This window comes from Rattus norvegicus, chromosome X, assembly GCF_036323735.1.
Source record: "Rattus norvegicus strain BN/NHsdMcwi chromosome X, GRCr8, whole genome shotgun sequence".
NCBI classification, from domain to species: domain Eukaryota; kingdom Metazoa; phylum Chordata; class Mammalia; order Rodentia; family Muridae; genus Rattus; species Rattus norvegicus.
Genome location: NC_086039.1, coordinates 140,601,769 through 140,617,098, shown reverse-complemented (window position 1 = coordinate 140,617,098; position 15,330 = coordinate 140,601,769).

Genomic DNA, 15,330 nt, shown 5'->3' with positions numbered 1-15,330 from the left:
TTCTCATGAAAGCTAATGCCACTTCCAGAAGAAATTGACTTTTAGTCACAGAGGGATTTTTCTCAATTGTATCTGTAAAAAAAAAAAAAGAAGAGGTTTTAGAAGCTTATATAACATGTCACATGCCTCCCTCACTCCCACTTAGCTACAGATTAATTTCCCCTCAAATGTATTTGTGAAAGCTGACTTTTTCAGCCAGGCAGAAAAGAATGCAACATTCAAAGTCGTCATCTGTACAGAATTCCTGATAAAGAGTTTTTAAGAAGTGCAATGTCACAGCTACCCTGGCATTGTTAATCCTTGACGGGGAGGGGGGGTACACATTGCCCAGGAAAGCTTTGTAAATGCTACAACTGTCTCACATGTGAAAAAAAGAAAGTAATGGTAGGATTGAAGTCCCGTGCAGATTTTATAGGAAAAAAGAAGGCTCTACCAGAGCTTATATAGTGAAAACAATACTGACAGATACCATAGCAACCTGGCTGCTTGTGGCCTGGTAAAAACCAAAATTGTTCTGATGATCAGGCATGTTCTGTGTGGGGGGCAATGTGTGTATGAATAGAAACCTACTCTCAATAAAAATCAATTTCAGGGATAATAGCGATCAGGAAAGGAGAACATTGTCTCTGCAAATATTTTGCTCACTCTACTTCTACAGAGAAGATATCAATTTTAGCTGCCCCTGAAAAACACAGAGTTGTGTGTTTATACAGGAATGCTGGAGCAGATAGGGTCCCTCCAGAGGCATCCACTCCACTGCTCTCCCATCAAAGGAGCTATGCTCCCAGATGTAGGTAGCTCTCTGGAAAAGATTTGATGTCTGCAGAAAATGAGCTTCTGTTTTCTCCCTTTTCCAAACACTCATGGAGTTCTTTCTGGTGTGCCCTCCACTACGCTTCCTCCTTATTTCAGTATGCCTCATCACTTGGGGGATTGTTTTCCTTACATTGTATTTTAGATTTGATGATGGTTCAGCCCAATTCAAGATAAATCCTCTGTTTTCTAGCTCAGCCTTACCCACTGGTTTATAGTCTGAACTGTTTCCATTCAATCATGATATTGGCATTAGTGTCTGTGAACATGAATGAACCTGTACCTCTCCATGGAGTCACTGCACTTTATTATCTCTGTGTGAAAGGAACTCCGATGGACAGCCTTCCTTTCCCTCCACACCCCTAACCCCATAGAGGACTCACTATACACAAGTTCAGTACAGTAGGAGGAACAATAACAGAAACTAGTTCTGAGAGATTCACGTTTCAGCAGCCTCTCAGAAGCTCTCTCCAGTTAGACATTGCTGTTCTCCATGCTCCTGCAAGGAAACCAAGACTTAGAGTTAGAGCGCAAACACTGAAAGAGCCAATATCCCTAGTTCTAACTCCCAGACATCCTCAATACATCAAAAAAACCCAGGCACACTCAGGTCTTCATTACTTTGCCTGGAGTTCAAGGACCTTGATCAAAGTCATGGCTGCTGCCTTCAAAACTGCTAGTGATATCATGAAAACAACGAAGTAGTCCATTCTGTGAGTCTACTCTGAAATGCACCTATTAAACCAATCTTCAAACTTCTTTGAAGTTTGAAGTACACAAAATAAACTGTCAGAGTGGTAAGGGACTCTCCAGCATTTGTTACTTCTCTTAGCCATCCTATCTACTTTCCGCAAAGTACACAAGCTTGTCAGTATTCTGTGTAGCAGTTTTTGCAGGGAACACTTAGATACTGGCAGAAGAAATCAGGTTTGAGCCTTGACCTTGACACATATGCAACAATGAAATTAGAAACGTGAGGAAAGCAGGAACAGAGAAGGGAAAGCACAGACTGGAGAGATGGTTCAGTGGTCAAGAGCTCATATGCCCCACCCAGAGGACCAGAGTTTGGTTCCCAGCACCCACACAAGACAGCTCACAGCCACCTGCATCTCCATCGTCTAAGGAATCTAACGCCCTCTTCTGGACTCTGCAGGCATTCGCCGTACACATATAGGGAAACACATAATTTAGAGTAACAGAAATAAATCTTTTAAAATGGAAAGCATCCTACCATGTTCTAAAAGCTTTAGAGATTTTGAAGGTGGCATGCAGTCGTTTGTTGTTTGTTTGTTTGTTCGCTTTGCAATTATATTTCTCTTAGCATTTTCCCCTGCTGATCTCTTACAGTCTCTTTCAATAACCTCGACATTTGATGATGGCTGCTGAATCTGGATGCTCTACTTGTTGAGTTTATATTAAAGGAATGTTCTCCTATCGCTTTATGTAAAAGGAGAGGGGGGAACTCATGTAAGAGAAGATAATGCTGTAATTATGATGTTAATAATTATCACTGTTGAAGTTAAAAACATTAGACCATTTCAAGGTATGAGTACACCTCCGCACAGCCTCTGCTATTCAATACTACACAATTCATTAGGACCGGACAGGGCCATTAAGAATGGGGAGCAAGGGAAAATGAGTACTGGTATTATAAGCCCCAGGGCCAAACTTGGAAATGAATGACAATTAGATTGTCATTCAAACTGCATAGGTGGTCCAGACACCCATTTTGAAATCCATCCATATTTGCAGAAGGGAGAGGTAGACAATGCCTGGAATGTTGTCTTTCAGAAGTATTAATGATGCACTATAAATTTTGTCCACGTTTTAATGATAATTCACTCCTCGTTAAGCACCGGTGCTGATAGCAAGCTACATTTCGGCACAGCAGGTCCTTGCAAATTTATTTTCCTTTTGTTAAATCCAGTTTACTTTAATAGTTTGCCGAGCAGTAGACAGAAGCTGAGCGGGGGTGGAAATCGATGTCTGTGTCTGATCAGATACCGGCTTTTTCTAAAGCAGCAGCACCGGAACTCCTGTGGCACCAAAACATCTTCTGAAGAGATGGGGCTGTACTAGGGGCTTTCAGGTTGTTTCTTATAGGTAGATTGCCCCTTTTCCTTTGGAGTGCTTCCCCCAAGCAAAAATAGTGACAAGGGCAGCAAATGACAGCCACGAAGGCCCCGGGAGAAAAAGAACTTGTAGGAGCATTCTGACGTCCTCCCCACAGCCCTGGGCAACCGCCACAGGATGCTGCAGCGGGTAACCTTGGCTGAACTGCTGAAAGCCAGCTCCTGTGAGAAGAAGCCCCTGGGGACATGGACACGCAAAATAAGCACCCTGGGTTTGGGTGTAGTTTTGCTAAAGGATTAAAGGAGGCAGAGTGACCCTAAGTCTACATCCTACAAGTCTGAGGAAGTGTGTGTTGCACTGTGCCAGCAGGCGGTTTTAGTAGAACCCCTTAGAGGGTCCAGGCTAACCCGGACCACTGGCACCCGCACAGTGACAGCAGTGGATCACCAGAGGGCGCCTTGCGCTCGGCTTGCTGTGGCCTTGAGGTGAGTGAAGGCGGGTGAGTTAGGGCCTCTAGGAGAGCAGGAACCAACAGTAGTCTAGACTAACCTACAGGAACCTCTCTGCTCATTGCTTGCCCACACCACCCCTAGTCCTCCCTGAGCAGCCCACCGGGAGAAGTCTGAGCATCTCTGGAACATCAGACCAGCTTTTAGACTGACAACCCAGAAAACGAAATAAAGGAAGGGAAGTGTCTGCAGCATGTACAGAAGCTGGACCAAATGCCATTTTTAAATTGCCTAGGATGAGCATTTGTCATCATCAGACTATCATTCAACACATTCCACACTCCTGCGCTAGCTGTGTCCTAAAGTACACTCCATCTCACTGATGTAAGAGCCCTATATACCCAGGAGGCTTTTGAATGGAACTGTTTCACAATGAGAACAGCATCAAGGTTCTGATCACTTGCACACTATGTCATCTAATGCCTCAATCTCACCAAACCTTCTTAGTTGGCAGTTGCAAATGGAGAAAGTGAGGCTCAAATGGGTTATAAATTCTTTCCAAGTTCACAGACGGCCCATGTTCATTACAGTTTTGTGCATTGCTTCCCTGGTGGAAAAAAAAAGCAACTCTCCTAACGGCTGCTTGCGCCCTTCCTTCTTCAAACTGTCAAAAATAACAGAGCTAAAAGGATTCCTATGGTGCATAAAGTGTCATCTCTAATTGTAATCTGCTTCCATTTTGGAAATGTCCCCACACTACCCTTGGATGCTCTTTGGTGCTGTGTGTCAAACTACTTTAAGGTTCCTGGCTTGAGTTAGGGGTTAGCAGTACACATGTGAGGAGCCTTTCAGCACACAAGGGAATGGACAAGTATTCCTTTGCCTCAGAATCATCAAGAGCTACACTAGGATAAGCTGCTGATGTCAAGGTCTGATATCTTCCCAGAAGCCTTGAGCACATAGTAGTTTCTTCTGCTACTGACTTCTTCCCAGTGCTCAACTTATGAATCCTCATGAAGCAACTTGCTTGTTTCCATGTCTTCTCTGGTTCTCTCTTGTGTACCTAGCTCACCAGTGAGCAGGTGAGAACAGCAGGAGCAGCAGCCATGCTGTCACTGGACTGCCAGTGCCTCTCATGGTTGTGAAATCGAATTATGACTACTTCTCTAAGTACAAAATCTACCACTCTCCATCAGTTAGTTAAACAGGTGGATTGGGATTGTTTGCTTTTTTCTGGCTTTTGGTTTGCTTCTTTAAAACAGTGAGGTCTAGTGACAGGTATAATTTATATTTTAAAAAAGACTAGGGAAAATCTAAAAATCTGAATGCTTTCCTTTGCACAGCACAGTATATAACGTGTCTTCCTTTTTCACGTGGGTTCCTATTTCATCTCTCTTTTGCAACTTCGATGAGAGTTGCTCATTTACATTACAGATCTAGGTTGTTCTTAAGTAGACATACTTCCGTACAGTAGATCTCTATGCACCACTTACTAGTTCTGTAGACTGTGATCAGACCCATTGAACTGGGCACCTCCTCATTCCTCTATAGGACAGTATCCAAACTGGTGGTTACCATGGAGAAATGGAAGGTGTGCAGTGAGGTTGAGAAGTGATAGAGATACATGTTGAAAGGGGCAGAGGAGACAGGGGAGTAGCCTCGAAAAATGAGGAAGCCAAGTTGAATGCCATAGAAGCTAATAACTAAGCCCCCTGAAACTCTAAAGGTGTGCGGCATCGAGATAGACCATAAAAACTACCCAAGTGATCCCATCCAGAGGGTCCAAACCGACCACTTCGTGCTGAGCTGCTACCACAGCTTAAATGTGAGGTCCTCGGGCTGGTTGGTTGCTTAGGGCTGAATACACAGCGAGAGTTTCATTCAGAAAAGAGTCCACCTCGAAAATGAATGAATGAAGTCAATGAGTCCCAGTGGGTGCTGACACCACAGACAGAGAGACAATCAGCCATCATCAGCCTCCTGATGGAAGCACCAAAACACCATCTATGAAGCAGGCAAGTGTGAATCTGATCAAGCTGCAATCAAACTGCCAATTTCAGGGAAATGCAAAGGACAAAGGGACATATCAAAAAGGCATTGCAGGAATGCAATCAAGGTAAACTTCAGGCAACTCTACCAGAACAAATGATCTCAGTACTCCAACAAATAAATCGGAGGGAGAGAATCTTAGAAAAAATGTTTTAAAACACATATCAAACTATGGTAATATGTAGAGATTATTTAAACCCAACTCTAAGAAACTACGAAATGAAAATTTCCAACAGCATTTAAGAGATGTTCCAACATTTATTTGAGATTTCTGATATTTTCTATTATTTTTAATATGATGACAATTTCCATTTCTCTTTAAGACTCCAGTGACCCACCTGACCATATCTGTCTAATTGGTGTAATAATGACATAAAGGTGACAGGAGCAACCAACTGCTTTCTCATTGGATTTGAGAACCACTAACAGGAATCCATGACCAGGCTGGTAAATCTGGTCACCAGTCCAAGGCTCAGGATGTCATAAGCCTAGAAAGAAACCTACTACTGTTGTTATGCCAAATTGCTGTGTCAACTACTGTTTGTGTGTATACCCATAGACTTGGAATGTTCTCAACCTTGGTCAAAGAAGCGTTTTTCTGCAGTGGGAAGCAGTTGATGCAGCAAAATATAACTGGTCAAAATGCTGAGAATAAGTGATTGCTGAGTATTTATCCTCAAAAGGTATGTATGTATACATATATATATATATACATATATATATATATATATATATATATATATATATAATCAGTATCCTTCACCTGTGTTTCAAGAACACCACAAAAGAGGGGGCAGAAAGAATATAAGAACCAGAGGTGAGAAAGGAGTGCTATGAAATGCTGGCTTCTGGATATGGCATGATCATTACACTTATGAACTCACAGTTATGGTTACCTGCACAAAACCTGAGCGAGATCAAGAGCTGGCAGCACTAAATGGACTCAGTGAATTACAGTGAACATGCAATGAGAGGAAGTAAAGACATGGTATATACGTGTGAACCTAAAAGGCATAAATAGGAAGAAAAGTAGACAGATCAAGCTGAGGGCTACTAACCATAAATTCATTGCTTTCTGATTATGGGTCTGATGTAATCAATCATCTCGAAGCTCCTGATGTTATTTATGGCTTCTATGTTATGATAGACTGTAAATTGGAACTGTAAGCTAAACTAAATCCTTCATCCTCTAAATAGTAAACTGCTGCTGGGTTTAATTTAAACACACACACACACACACACACACACACACACACACACACACACACACACACACGTACTGAAATGCATGAAGATTAAATGATGTATCTGGAGTTTGCTTCAGAATTTCCTAAAACACTATTCGTGGTAGCCCAAAGTAGAAACCATCCAAATGTTTATCTACCAGTGAATAGAAAAGGAAAATATAGTATATTGATACAGTGAAATATTACTTAGCCATAAAATGTATGAAGTACTGATTGAGAAAATACTTACTGGTATATCAGCTTTAAAAAATTACACCATGCGGGGTTGGGGATTTAGCTCAGTGGTAGAGCGCTTGCCTAGGAAGCACAAGGCCCTGGGTTCGGTCCCCAGCTCCGAAAAAAAGAACCAAAATAAATAAATAAATAAATAAATAAATAAATAAATAAGTTCTGCTGTTTTTAAAAAAAAATTACACCATGTATAGAAACAAAGATCCAAAAGCAAAGTCTTAGCGAGTGCAAACAATCGTGTATTCTCTTTATCTATATCAATAGATGAACATTTGGGTTCTTTCTGCTTTTGGCTATTGAGATTAGTGCTGGTTTTAAATCTGTAGAGAGAAAGCAAAGCCCAGTAGTTGCCATGAAAGAGTGGAAAAGAAAGGTAAAGAGGATGGGTCTAAAGCATTTTCTTAGAACAATCACCATCTAAAACTAGATTATGGTGGTCTTTAAAGTACTACATTTTGAGAAGCTTTGAATAGCCAGAATACAACTCATAGACGATAAGAAACTCAAGGAGAAAGGTCACATGAAAGTGTGGATGCTACAGTCCTACTCAGAAAGGGGAGGAAAATAATCTCAGAAGTGCAGAGATAAAGAGTGGAGCAAAGACTGAAGGAAAGGCCATCCAGAGACTGCCTCACCTAGGGATCCATCCCATCTGCAGACATGAAACCCAGACACTATTGCTGATGCCAAAAAGTGCTTGCTGACAAGAGCCAGATATGGATGTCCCCTGAGAGGCTCTGGCAGAGCACGACCAATACAGAAGTGGATGCTTGCAGCCAACTATTGGACTGAACACAGGGGACTCCAGTGGAGAGGTTAAGACAAGGACTGAAGGAGTGGAAGAGGTTTGTAACCCCATAGGAGGAACAACAATATCAAACTACCAGACCACCCTAAAGCTCCCAGAGACAAGCACCAACCAAAAATACACATGGGGTGGGGAACCCATGGCTGCAGCTAGATATGTAGCAGAGGATGGCCTTATCAGGCATCACTGGGAGGGGAGCCACTTGATCCTGTGGTGGTCCATTGACCCAGGGTAGGGGAATGCCAGGGCACTGAGGCAGGAGTGGGTGGGTGAATGGTGGAGCACCCTCATAGAGGCAGGGGGAGGGGGAAAGGGATAGGGGTTTCCAGAGGGGAAAATGGGAAAGAGGATAACATTTGAAATATAAATAAATGAAATAACCAATAAAAATGAAAAATACTACATTTTTAACTTTTATCTTGTGGGGGAGGATGCAAGTACTATGTGTGCCACAGGTCACATGTGGAAGTCACAGAACAACTTGCAGAAGTCATTTTTCTGCTTCTAGCATATAAGTCTCAGGAATTGAACTCAGGTCTGCCAGGCTTGGCAAAAAAACAACTTTACCTTCTGATCCACCTTGTCGGACTGATTATGGTAATATTTTGAAATTTTGTAAATTTACATAAAGACATTCAATTTTATTGTCACATCAGTGAATTTTATAGAATGTAAATGGTGCCTCAAAAATGCTATAGGGGATAGGAGGACTGAATGGGTAGGAGTTAAAAGAAACTAGATTGGCCATGAATTTGGGTGCACAAGACTTATTTAGATACTGTTTTTAGCTTTATACTTGGAATTTTCCACAATAAAGATGTTTGAAAGAAAAAGAATGAGCTTAGAGATAGAAAGTCATCAGGACAGGGCTTCTTCAAGGGCCTGTTTCTCTCCCAATAGCTTGCTTCAGTTCTACATTGCCATCCATGATCTCTATAGCACTTGCCTGCTTTCACAACCTTTTTACCCAGAGCCTTGACATTCTCTAGTCCAAATCCTAGGAATTATAGTGTACATGGCCTGGTTGGGACTACTTTTAGGTACAAACCCTTGGTATCAGCATAGGTTGTGGTCAGCCTTGCGCCAGATGCCCATTTCATGTCTAAGTGGTATACATCAGTATCAAAAACCGAATCTAACACACAAAATGATATGATTGTAGGTCTCTGGATACAGGATTGAAGAACAAACCATTTGACCTCGAAATGAACATAACACAATCTACTAGCATGTTCCATATAGCACTTTTTTGTAATCATTTATAGAGCTTGAAACAAACTGATTTTACTTTTGACATGGTTTCTGATGGACATGGCTCCAGGAGTTGGGCTTGAAAGCAAAAGCATAGTTCATCAAATGAGAATGAAGGCATGTGATGGAAAGTGGCCCAATCTATCCTTGGATAGCATACGGCAAATCAAACTCTTCAGAAAGACACCTAAGTGTGAACTAAAGGGACTCAAGGAACTACCACAAAGATGAAAGCTTATTTCACCAGGCTGGCCAACAGTTCTTGGCATCTTCATTATGGTCACCAAATTCTGTCTATAATGATGCTGAGAAAGGAAAGTGAAGGGAAAGAAACAGACTGAAGGACCAGGCTCATCTCTGCCTACTTGAAGTGAGGCAAGTGATGATAAGTGGCTCATTAGTTCATGCCTATTGCCTTTGAAATGCTTGATTATAAGTGCTTCCTGGGTTATTACCCTATGAATGCATTCTCAACCACCTACAGATATGGCACATTGCCTCAGGCAGGGAAAGCACTACATTTGAGCAGAGAAAGCTATTCAACCTCCAAGCCCCATTGGCTCGATCTACTTGGGTACACTATGGGGAAAGTAGGACTCTATTCCTGTTATAGTCCCTCTCTAGCCACCACTCCAGCTTTTGGGAGGGTTCAACACTGAAGTAAGTTTATAATATCATGCAGATGCCCTAAGTTGACACAACCAACTCCAATTAGCAGGTACCCTTTTCCCTCTATTTGTTGACTCTACTAGTACCAAACTAGCTATATCCTTATTGGTATACATAATTATTCACCACTGGTGGTCTATAGAACAAACACTCATTAACCCAGCATGGTATTTGAAAAGGCATTCTGATTCCTAACTGGATAAAATCCAGTTACAAGCAGGAAGGACCTGCCTACACTACACAGTGCCTACCCCAATGATCTGTGCTCAGCTTTATCAAATGTGAGCTGGACAGACACAGCTTTGGATTCTGAGCTGTCATGTACTCTCTGTATCCTAATGTTTCCCACAGCTCTATGACACAGATGAGCAAACACACTGTCTCAGAGAAAATCGTGACATCTCCGTTGAGAAACAAGAAATCAAAGTGAGAAAAACTCTGAGACATTCCCTCACCTTTCCCACACTCTTTTTCTCAGGTTAAGTTCTCTGGAAGGTTTCCTGCTTTTGAGGTCTACTCATTTTTCACACTCATTTACCTTTCTCCTTAGTGGGCTGATTTTTTTAAAGGACATTGGTGACTGTGTGATAAAAAGTAATTTTTTTCAGAAGAGTATTTCCTGGCCATTCTATACACCTAAACAACCTTTTCACTAAGGAAAGCTCCGTGACCCTAAGGTCTTGGGAGAATCTGCACATGTAGCACTCATTCAGATCCCTTTCAGTGTTGGAAGAGCTTAATACAATTTTCCCAGCTATGGAATTTCTGAGTGAGTGGCTCCTTCTAGAAATAAGAAAAACTCTGCATAACTTCTACTAGTTTGTTGAACATCCACATTTGTCCTAGTCCATAAGAGCATAATAACCAAGGTACAAGGGGTAATACTGAGCTCAGAGAAGGCCTGAAGCTGTGTTCTCAAGAAACAATAAATTTGATCAGTAGAGCATGTTGTGTGGCAGTTTCCTCTAAAATTTCCTTCTATCCTGTGGTGCAGCTTATTAAGAAATGAAGTAAATAACTCAAACTAGCTTCAGGAAGTTCCTGAAACTGATCAGATTCACTTAGGCTCCTCCCTTTTCCAAAGCATATAATCAGAAAACAACGCTGAAAGTTAATTTCAGACAAGTAAGTCACCTAGAGCAGAGAGCAGCTGAACTGACTGGAATCAGCTTATGCCATCTGATGTACCTGCAAAGGACATTCTCTAACCTACTGAGCTGCCTGTAGACTATGCAGTGTGCACCAGGTTCTCCACTTTATGAGCTGCCACCATCCTGGAGTAGGCTTTGGTGATGTAGCTATCTTTGAATCATTTCTGCTCCTGTAAGTGACCTCTCACCCATATTCTTGTAAGTAGCCCCAGTAAAACTGGGGTTCACTAAGCTAGACTTTGGTGGCATCTGTACTGTAGTCTGTCTTGGGTTCCCTATCTTGGGTGAATAGACATGTGTGTGTTACCTCTCTCCATTAAAAGTGTCACACAACTGTGTATCACAACTCACTTCAGGAAAATTAATAGGCAGAGTCCAGGGCAGATGTGGTAGAATTGAAAATGTTATTTTAAGACCTTTTCTCCAGAAGCAGACAACTCAGTCTCAGTGGTCACACATACCGGAATCCAGAGCTTAGCATAGAGATACTAGAAGGATCCACATAGCTTTTCCATAGCTGTGTCAACCTTTGAATTCCTTACTTATGGTCATTAATACATACTGGAAAATAATGGGAATAGAAACATTGGGACAAAAATGAACACATCTTTGATGCCCCTGTGGGCTCATTGCCTCATTCAAATGAGGAAATTGTACACAGAAGGAAAACAGTCTACCATCAAAGAGACTGAATGTTGGTATTCCTTTGCCATTTTATATCTCTCCCCAATGTGGCTGTATGAGGAAGCAGGGCCTTTAGGAGCTGTAATGGTCATGAGAACTCCACTCTCATGAAATGGATTAGTGAACTTATAAAAGGAACTTCAGTGAGCTCTCTAGCTGTCTGCTTCCCATGTAAGGACACAGTAGAAAGAAAATAGACCACAATCCACCAGAACTCAACCCTGCCGATTCCCTGGTCTCAGATTTTTAGCTTTAATATCATAAGAAAGAAATACCTGTTGTTTATGGCCCACCCAGTATGTAATACTTTGTTATGGTACTCTGAGCTAATATAGTAATTGAGACAGGCTAGAACTCAGATTCTCTATTTCAGATAGCCACATAACCCCATCCCTGTTTCCACCTTGTTCTGTAATCCTGGACACTTGTGGAAGACCTATCATCAGTAACAAATTCACATCAAACAATTGTGGATGAGGGCCAGCAAAACCAAAGCCAGTAGTCCAGTGGGAGATGAAAAGCCAAAGAAAAACACCTCATGCTTACCTCATTATAGCAGAAGGAATCCTAAACAAATAGAAACATTAGTTTTAGAAAGAGTTAAATCCAATAACCACAAGAGACTTTTGACTTCAAAATGCCAGAAACTGGGAAAGAAACATTTTTAAACAACTAAGTAGCTAAGTAAAAATGATGGGTAGTATTAAAAATGTCCATATGGTGTGACACATCAAGCAAAGGAAGAAGACACTTCAGATCAGCTGAAGGACAGAGACTAAAACCACAGGAGACTAACAGGAGTGAAGAGGAACCAGACAAGGAACTTGAAGGTCAAAGGATAAAGGCTATTATGATATTACCTATGGGAAATGATAGTAAGACAAATTAGTGGAACGGACCTCAGTCAAGAAAATGGTCATTCCTGGGAAGCCAGAAAGTGAACATATACCAAACTGAATATAACAGAGATTTCTAGTTTGTTTTAGCTACCACTGGGAGTATCCAAGTCACTTGCCTAGACATTGACAAATGTCACTATTGAAGGCCTAAAGGATAGCCTTCCTTTTCACTAAGACTCAGAGTTAAAATGTTCCCCATGAACTTAGGCCAGAAGATGCACCCTATCCTAAATGAAGAGCTCCATTGCCAAAGCTGTTTCTTTTATAAAGTAAGAACATAAACCATCCCACATAGCAGTTGAAGAAAACATATTTATGATAAAGATGGAATGAATGACCACAGGAACAACCATTCTCAGAGGAAGAATAGAGGACTGACCAATAAGTTTTAAGCAAGATAGTCACACACAGATGAAAAAAGAGAGAATGTGAGAACCAAAGCTTTTGACAGAGAGCTCAGTCACTCTGAGATTGGGGGGGGGGGAAATCATAGGATGGTCACAGAAATGTGAAATCTCAAAAAGAAAAGGAAACCCTCTAAACTTTATTCATCTAAGTTTTCAATCTGTCTATACCACCAAGTCCCTGGAAACCTGCATCTAGTTTCTGTCTCTAAATGTACCTATTCTGTGTGCTTCATGCAAATGAAACAAACAACAGATATAGAGATAGGAAACAGGCATAAACATGACTTTCTTTATGGAGATAAGAGTAGATGCTGTGACCTCCTCCCTTAAACTGTAGAGGAATCTGTCTCATTTGAAATACTCAAAACCTATGTGGAAACTGTCAGTGTGGTAAAAATGTCAGGTTTCTAGGCAACATCCAAGCATTCTAGATAGTAGCATGTTAAACTTTTTAGATTGAACTGCAGGAAGATGCTGAGAGGTTGGGTGAGTGGGCTGAAAAGTAGCAGGTGAGCATCAGTGTAGGCAAGTATAGCAAAATGCACTGAGAAAGAATTCCATTAACCATTCAAAAATAACACATCAAGCAATCAAGCCTCCTTTGTGCAGTTCCTTGAGATTCGTGCACCCCAAATGAAAAGGCTTATCGGCTTTTAGACCAGCTGAGTAACTCAAAGGTCATCTCACTTAAAGTCTTCCTTTGATAGATGAAGCTACAGAGGGCCAGGGACAAGCAGAGGAGCAGAATCCACGCCAGAGCACTTTGTCCAGAACATCAAACACTAGATACGAGTTTACTAATCTTTAAGTATCAACTGGAAGATCAAGGGTCTAGCAAATACTGTCTTATAATGGATAGAGCATGACTTTCCAAGTTAGATACAATCCCGTCTAGCTCCACTTCTAGTTTTATGCAGGTTGAACAAGTACCCTAATCTCCTTGTGTATAAATTGCCTTGTCTGTTAAATAGGAACCACCACACATATTTAAAAACCTTATTAGTGGGTTTAAAATGCTTTTAAAGAAGTCAATGGAATCTTAATAGACTTTTCTCAATAAAGATGTACAAATGGAGATGAGCATGGGAAAAGATGTTTGACATCATTAGTAGAAGAATACAAACCCAAATCACAATAAGCTATCACTTCACATTCCAGGGGGTAGCAGTGAATTAAAAAAATGTAAAAGAAACATCATGAAGTATTGAAGAGGATGAAGAACCCTAACAAATTGCAAGTGAGCACATGAAGTGGTTCACTTATTATGGGGAACAATTTGGTATACCCTTGATAAATAAAACATGACCCAGCAATTTCATTCTTGTATTGATACCAGAGAGAAGTAGAAGTCAATATTGTAAAGGACTTTTATAGGAATGCTCCTAGAAGTACTATTTACAATATCTGAACACTGAAAAGAGCCTCAGTGGGCATCAGCTAATGTAATAATAAACCAAAGGAGATGCAGATATAAAATAAAATACTCTTTAGCAAAATAAGGAAATGAAGGACTGAGATGTGTCACCATTGGATGAAGCTTGAAGATATTACACTGTGTGGGAGTAACCATTAGAAACAAGCTGCATATTGTATGATTTCATTTATATGCAACTTCCAGAATGAACAATTCATAGAAAGTAGAAAATCTGTGGCTTCTGGGGACTGGGAGGTACGGCACAGCAGAAAACGATTAGCTACAAGTTATAGTGTTTCTAAAGTGGACTGTGATGATGGCTCTACATGTCTGTGAGTGGACAGAAGTCAGGTTAAGTGGAGTTTACAGTATGGACACTATATCTCAGTAAGTTAATGAAAATGAAAGTGATCTGTTCTATAGGCAGTGATGCATACAGTTTACTTCTGGTTCTCAGTGGGAGAAATAGCTTTATTTATAGTGTTTAGTGTTTCCATGAGGAAAAATAGTCCTCTAGTTTTTTGTCAAGCAGTCAGTTTTTTTTAAGTGAATGGCAGCAGGGGTGGAGTGTGGGGAGGGAGCAACGTGGAGCTACTTGTTCCAGAGTAATGGCTCCTTCCACGAACAATAAACCAAAGTAGCCACCAGACGAAGGAGTATAATGTAAGATAATAGAGTGAGAAAATGACATCTTCTGACTATTTCCATGATTTTAAATATATTTACCTATAATTTTGCCATTTGATTTTAAATTATTATTTGTAGAATTTAACAGTGAGTACCCACAGACAAGTTCAGACTGACTCTGGACATTATACTGTGACTCAAGAACACTCCTTTTGGAAGGTTTGCATAAACCTCTTCTAAGAAAGTGCTGCCACCAGTTACATTCCTCTAAGCAGAATTCAAATGCTTACATGGACTAAGCAGGTTACTATGACTTCCTCTAGTGCTAATTTCTGATCCTAGTGGAAATATTTTCCTATTTGTAGCAGAATAATTCTATTTCCTATGGACTATTTTGGGGGCATTTTGGGTACTATTTCTCAACCCAACAAAACACACTAACAGTTCAACAGAACACCTAAGAGCCTGAGATGAATGGCCTTTCTGTGCTTAGGCTACGGGCTCTTTAGATTCCTATCTGTCACCTCAGTGCTTATACTGTTCCATGAAATCAAACTT